Source organism: Mycteria americana, chromosome Z (genome assembly GCF_035582795.1).
Source record: "Mycteria americana isolate JAX WOST 10 ecotype Jacksonville Zoo and Gardens chromosome Z, USCA_MyAme_1.0, whole genome shotgun sequence".
In the NCBI taxonomy this organism is placed as follows: Eukaryota; Metazoa; Chordata; class Aves; order Ciconiiformes; family Ciconiidae; genus Mycteria; species Mycteria americana.
This window is the reverse complement of record NC_134396.1, coordinates 77637941-77644757: the sequence shown is the minus strand read 5'-3', so window position 1 is coordinate 77644757 and position 6817 is coordinate 77637941. Positions and strand designations below refer to the sequence as shown.

Below are 6817 nucleotides of genomic sequence, written 5' to 3'. Positions count from 1 at the left end.
TATTTCCTTTCATTGATTAATATGAGAGTTATTAAAATAGTGTTTGGTAGTCTGCTGAAGACCTATCATTTTCCTGGCATACTAAAAGAGTGGAAAGAAAATTATGTGGGAAGAAAATTATTACTTCTTTGCCCTAAATTGGTGATTATATTCATCATAGGAACTGATGTGTTGTGCCATCAAGTGACTTTGTGTATTGCCCAACAGCTCTTCTACCTGGCTCAAGAATGCACTCCAAAGGTTGGCCCAGAAGGAGAAAAATGATCGCTGAACCAAATACGTCTCTCTTTTTCTCAAAACATGAGCATCAGAGCATTTATTGTAGGACACCGCATCCAGTCACAGAGAACTCCTTGCAGCAGAAAGAGAGGATAAGGAAAGACCTGCAGATTTCCAGGTGACTGTCTCCTCTAAGTGGAAACGCTGCTCACGCATGGTGCTGTGACTTGCGGTCCGCATTACTTCCCATTAATAATTGATGTTACAACATCTCCAAGTCAGTTTTAGCGCCAGATAGCCTCACTTAGTTTAAAGAACCACTGCCAGGAGCTTAAGAGCCATGGGTTTTGGTGAGCGCCAAACAGGCTAAGACTGGTCTCTATTCTCTTTAGAAACATGTGAAAAACAACTACTGCCGTGATCACAAGGGAATAGTGATGCCTCTCCATAAATTAAATTTGTTCATAACCTTTTGACACAGACCATAAATAACCTTCATATATTTCACACACAGAGACACGTGTAATACATTATGTGAACAATGTATATAAATATTTACTTTACAAAAATACAAACTAAATATAAAGTGCCATATGAACAACCCATCTATTAGCAAATGATTAATTCCCTGTGCCAATCGATAACTGGATTGCATGCCTACCTGCTCTGTTTGCTATGCCACTCTACTGGTTGCAGGTACAAAGCAGTAGCAAAGAAAATATTAATCAATTGGCAGCAGGGCTGTTTCAGCAAAAGTTACACCGGAGACAAAGGAAAGGGGAGGCTGAGATCTGGCTCCTGGAAAGGCTTGTATGATTTTCTGGAGCAGGTTATGAAGTCTGGAAAAGGAAAAAAAAAAAGAAAGAAGAAGCCATTTTTATTTCCGAAAATTGTTCTCGGTAAGTTTATTTAATATGTTTTATTTGCACACATGATTAGTATGATATAATAGCAAAAAACCTAAAAGAATGTGCCAGAATTCCAAAGTCCTAAATCAGAAAATGTTTATGGGAGAGAATAATTGTCCTTCCTCAGCTTTATACCTAAAAAAAGGTATCCTTCAGGAATTAAAAATAGAATACCAGCTTGCCTTTCTAATTTTTTTCCAAATTCTTCTTTGTGCTTTAAAACCTAGAAAAGATACCCTGTCTGATGAATTGGAAGCTTTACTTTTTAAATAATATCATTAAAAGTGTTGATGACATTTAGGGTAGAAAAATAACTGAAAGTGGTATATGTAAGAAAGTACTGAAATTTATTACCTGTTTCAATGTTAGCACAATTTCTTGCTGAAGATTCAGGGAAAGAAGAAAGGTTAAATTCATAGACGATTTCATTTTGTTTTTTGTTAAAAAAAAAAAAAAAATTTCTACCTTCCAAATATAATGATGCTGATTTGCATTTTCAAAGAAAAAAAAAAAGAATTGTTAAACAATAGGAATGAGAGAACCATTCCTACTGCTGGAAATGTCCATAGTACTTTTTTTCAGCTGTGTTGAGCATGTAGCTTCTTCTACGAGAAACTGTCAGTTTGTCCTATTGCCATGAGGTAACACAGGGCCAGACAACGGCTAGATCGAACAGCCACACAAAAAAAAGATGAGGGCCATAGAAACTCTTTGCTTCTCATATACCTTTAGGTGACCAGGATTGTGACCCTAGAAAGTGCAAGAGCAAAATGAGCGGAGAGCAGGCAGCCTCCTTTGTCCCAGACACGAGGTAAGAAAACCTGATGGATAAAAAGATGTTGCAAACTCAAACACATCCATCTAAACCAATTACCAAACCCATCCATCCATTTTAATTAAAACAGACACATACAGCACCAGTGCAGACACTGCTGCAGGTTTGGTGTTACCTGCATTAAGCTAACTGCCTCCACTGGGTTGTGGAAACCTGAGGAGGGATCTGATCTGCAAATAATATTCCAAGTCGCTGTGGACCAGCTGAAGTAGAGAAGGAAAACTCTAGGACTATTAATCAAAAGGGTGGCCTTTTGCTAATGCCTATTTAATTGAGAAGTACACTATTTGATAGTGATTAACCCTTTCGCAGCACGAACTAGTTAACATTATGTCATGACGAGTAGAGGAAATGATGGTGGCACAAAGTATTCCCTTAACTGAATAATAAAATATAGAATCATAGAATCATAGAATGGTTTGGGTTGGAAGGGACCTTTAAAGGTCACCTAGTGCAACCCCCCTGCCATGGGCAGGGACATCTTTCACTAGAGCAGGTTGCTCAGAGCCCTGTCCAACCTGGCCTTGAATGTGTCCAGGGATGGGGCATCAACCACCTCTCTGGGAAACCTGGGCCAGTGTTTCACCACCCTCAGCATAAAAAAGTTATTCCTTATATCTAGTCTAAATCTCCCCTCTTTTAGTTTAAAACCATACGCCTTGTCCTATTGCAACAGGCCCTGTTAAAAACTCTGTCCCCATCTTTCTTATAGCCCCCTTTAAGTACTGGAAGGCTGCTATAAGGTCTCTCCAGAGCATTCTCCTCTCCAGGCTGAACAACCCCAACTCTCTCAGCCTGTCCTCACAGCAGAGGTGTTCCAGCCCTTGGATCATTTTCGTGGCCTCCTCTGGACCAGCTCCAACAGGTCCATGTCCTTCCTGTGCTGAGGACCCCAGATCTGGACACAGAACTGCAGGGGGATCTCACCAGAGCAGAGCAGAGGGGCAGAATGCCCTCCCTCGACCTGCTGGCCACGCTGCTTTGGATGCAGCCCAGGATACGGTTGGCCTTCTGGGCTGCGAGCGCACATTGCTGGGTCATGTCCAGCTTTTCATCCACCAGGACCCCCAAGTCCTTCTCGGCAGGGCTGCTCTCCATCCCTTCATCCCCCAGCCTGTATTGATACTGGGGGTTGCCCCGACCCAGCTGCAGGACCTTGCACTTGGCCCTGTTGAGCCTCGTGAGGTTCACATGGGCCCACTTCTCCAGCTTGTCCAGGTCTCTCTGGATGACATCGCATCCCTCAGTTGTGTCAACTGCACCACTGAGTTTTGTGTCCTCAAAATATAAGGTATATGAGTACAGATAGTGAAATATGAGATAAATCAGCATTCAATACACTTGAAACTATCACATGGCTCTACCACAGATTTAACTGTGATTACTTAATCTCATTTGGGTCTACCTTTCCACGGAACTTTCAGTTTATAACCAAATGAGGGCCATTCATGTGGACCAAGCTAGCCATAACTCCTATGCCTTCATGCTTCCCCTGAAGCAGTTGGAAACAATCCTGCTTCAGCTTTATTTGTTTTAATTTGAGTTTAGGAAAGTATAAAGTTAAGGCGGGACCTCAAGAACTCAAAGAAATTTCAGAGTTGAAACTCTGCCAGGTGACATAAATAGATTACAGCATACACTGACAGGCCAGGAGCAGTTAAGAATAAAAGATCAAAGAAGCTATGAGAAATAAAGATAGCCAGAGATCTCTAGAACAGATATCATATTATTAAATTAATTACCACTGCAAGGGGTACGTATGTAGACAGTACCACGTGCTAAAGGGAGGGGACAGCCAGGTTGGATGTTGAATTTCCCTGTTCCTTTGTTTCTTTCTTTCTCCACTTCCCTAATCCCCACGTCAAAGGACGGCTGTTTCTGACCGTACATTTCACTGGAGTTTTATCTAGTTAATGGGGATTCTGCAAATTAATCTGGGATGCTGCAGCATAATTCAGTGGATTATGCCTTCAAATAAAATTTCCAGATGTATCCCTCTATTTTCTTATTCATACTGTCACCCCATTATCTCAGTTGATTATCTTACAGTGGTTTTGATTAAAGATTTAAAATTAACACCAGTTACCACACCACGTTGTCTGAAATACTGAGCTCATTTTCTCCAATAACATAGATACATCAGGACAAATATTTTAATGACAAAGTCAGTAATTTTTTTCTTCATGATTACTGTTAAAAGCCCTCAAATATTTATAGATTTTTATCACATCTCCTTATTGTCAACACTTACCAATACTCAGAACTTAACCTTTTTCTAGTGAATCTGCTCCCCCATTCTTTTAATGTATTTTTATTTCTAAATTCTATTCCAAGGTCACTTTTCACAGGAAATAAAAGTGTGGCCTTAACAGGCTGATGTATGGCATGAAAACGATGGAGCAATTTGAGGGATTCAGTAATAGCAAATTACCAGGACTGAATGATCTCCCTCCAGAATTCTGAAGCTAGAAAATTATTAAGTACAGTATGTATAGATGGGAATATACTTTGTCTTTTTGAGATAGTAATAATAATATTTAACACCCCCCATCCCCCTTCTTAGTGATTGAAAGGGACTAATACTGTTAACTTCAGGGTTCTGAGTTTCTCTTTAAAAATGGTGTGAAAATCCAGACTCATTTCGGTGCTGGGAAAACTTGAGTTCTTCTAAAGAGGATGATAATGCAGGACATAGAGGAGAATAACCTGAAAGGACTAAAATAACACTTTTTCTGCAAAAAGGAGATGAATTAGGACAAAACAGGTAAAAGTGAGCAAGGAATTAAAAAACCCCTGGACTTTCCAAAATCTTATGATAAGGATAATCTAAAGAGGGTGTTTAAGGAAATAAATTGCTGTGTAGGAAGGAATGGACTTCTACCTTGTATTAAACCGGGTATTATTTTATTATTTGTAGTGCATCGATCCTCTCCCCCCTGCATGAAGGTGAATTAAAATTGTACTAGCAAATGGTTAGGATGGATAATCACCTCTGCTGTGTTACTCTGGACGTGTCCATACAGCTGACTGGGAAGGAGAAGGTAAGAGCTAGCTATTGTCAATAAGTTGCATTGAGGGGCTGTAAAACTAATTTGGCCAGTGGAAGACTACTGGGGCAACGGAGGTGGCTGTTGAGCTCTGACGGTCTCTGCCAGCTCCTTGCAGGGTCCCACACTACACAGCAACCTGTCTGTCTGTCCATACCCAAGCTGGGGCTGTGTCTGCTCCCAAAACTGAGCTTGACTCTCCTGATTAGTCCTGTGGGAGCAAACTACAAGAGCCTACAAGGATGTCAACGCTGCCAGCGGAGACCCATGCAAGATCTGCTTGTGAGGAGCAGTGAGCTAGCTTGTGTTCAGGCAATTCCATATTTAAAAGAATAACAATAACTCAACCAGCAATTAAATCAGGCTTTTTGGTGCTCTAAACCTGTAAATAATACAGGCAACAGTGTCCTATTGTCATACTAACCACATCTTGTTGGGTGTAGGAGCACATCCAGGTTCGTTCACCTCACTTTGGGAAGGACACCTTCGTCACTCGGGTGACACGCCTTGGACATAGGTTTTATTTAGCATGTCAAATTGCAAAGCAAGTGCTTAGACCTCAGTCTGAGACTGACTTACCTTGGCTTCACTCAAAGGCTCTAAGAGAGAACAATAGTTGAGTGAAGGTAGGCGGACGACAAAGAGCATCTCCTCTGCTCTACGCAGACCCACATGGATGGACAGAAATAAAGATAAATTCCTCTATCTGGCTTGAAATCAAACTGGGATCCAGTGCCATTCAATCAAATATTTTGACTGGATTTTTTAAAAGGGTTGGATTAGTTCATTGTTAGTATTCACTGTAGCTATGCATATAAACAGATAAATATGACTATTTAAGCCGAATGCTCTTTTCCAGCTTCGAAGTTATACAATTGAGAGCAAAGTTTGGCAATCTAAAAGTAATCAAACCTAATGCTTCATGCTGTGTAGTAACCTTTTTGCCTGAAGAGGTCAGGAAGGAAATATTTTGCCATGCTAATGGGTAACCTCAGTTTTATTTGTCAGCAGTTGACATGTTCTTGAGGTACTTGCTTGTAAATGCTGGAGACACAACGTGCCACTGCCTAATTCTTTGTGGCAGAGGTGTTACTACTCCAGTTAGGAGAAAATGTTTAACACCCCAGGAAAGAGGGAATAGTTGTTCCCTTTTCTTCTCAAGGTATCGCTCAATCATTCCTCCAACTTTCGGTCTACTTCCTTACACTTTCAGTCCATCTAATGTAATTTTTAAGGTATCCTGTAATTCTCTGCACCCAGGCTTTACCTATTAAACCACAAGCAAGCACAAAAGTGGTGCAGGGCACTGGGTAATGGTGGCTCTCCCGCGCACGTAGGTACAAAACTCGTCGAGTACACCTCTGCCTAACGAGAAAGCACAGGTGTTCTGACAAGCAAGAACAACAAATAAAAAAAAAAAGTCGCTATCCTGTCAAATACTGTGTGCGTATCAAGGAACCGGAATACAAAGCAGACTTAACAGCAATCACATTTTGAGTAAAATTCGCTTGAATGTAACACCTTCTCCCTCTAAGGTTTTGAGTGTGGTATCTTAAAGAAGATCACACAAATTACTCATTCCGGGAACAAAGGCTCTTTTTTGAAAGCTGTCAGCTTGCTGACAGTTGTGATGAGCATTTACTTCAGGCTTGTAAAACATATTAATCAAACTTGTTCCTATAGCTTCAGTCCAAGGAGGGTTACTGTTTCTTTTAGAGAAATGTTTTACATAAGTGAAGAGCTCTGAATACGTATACACCTTGAATGCAAACCACCGTTTATGTCATTCATTTATTTGTAATGAATAA

General features: G+C 40.6%; 1 long non-coding RNA gene across 1 annotated transcript; it reads left to right on the top strand.

Annotated features, from left to right (window-relative positions):
* The first annotated feature begins 241 nt into the window (after positions 1–241).
* LOC142421766 (uncharacterized) lies at positions 242–5911 on the top strand. The gene is made up of 3 exons (XR_012778974.1): positions 242–397; positions 1860–1938; positions 4880–5911. It is a non-coding gene; the product is annotated as an uncharacterized LOC142421766 (long non-coding RNA).
* Positions 5912–6817: the final 906 nt, after the last annotated feature.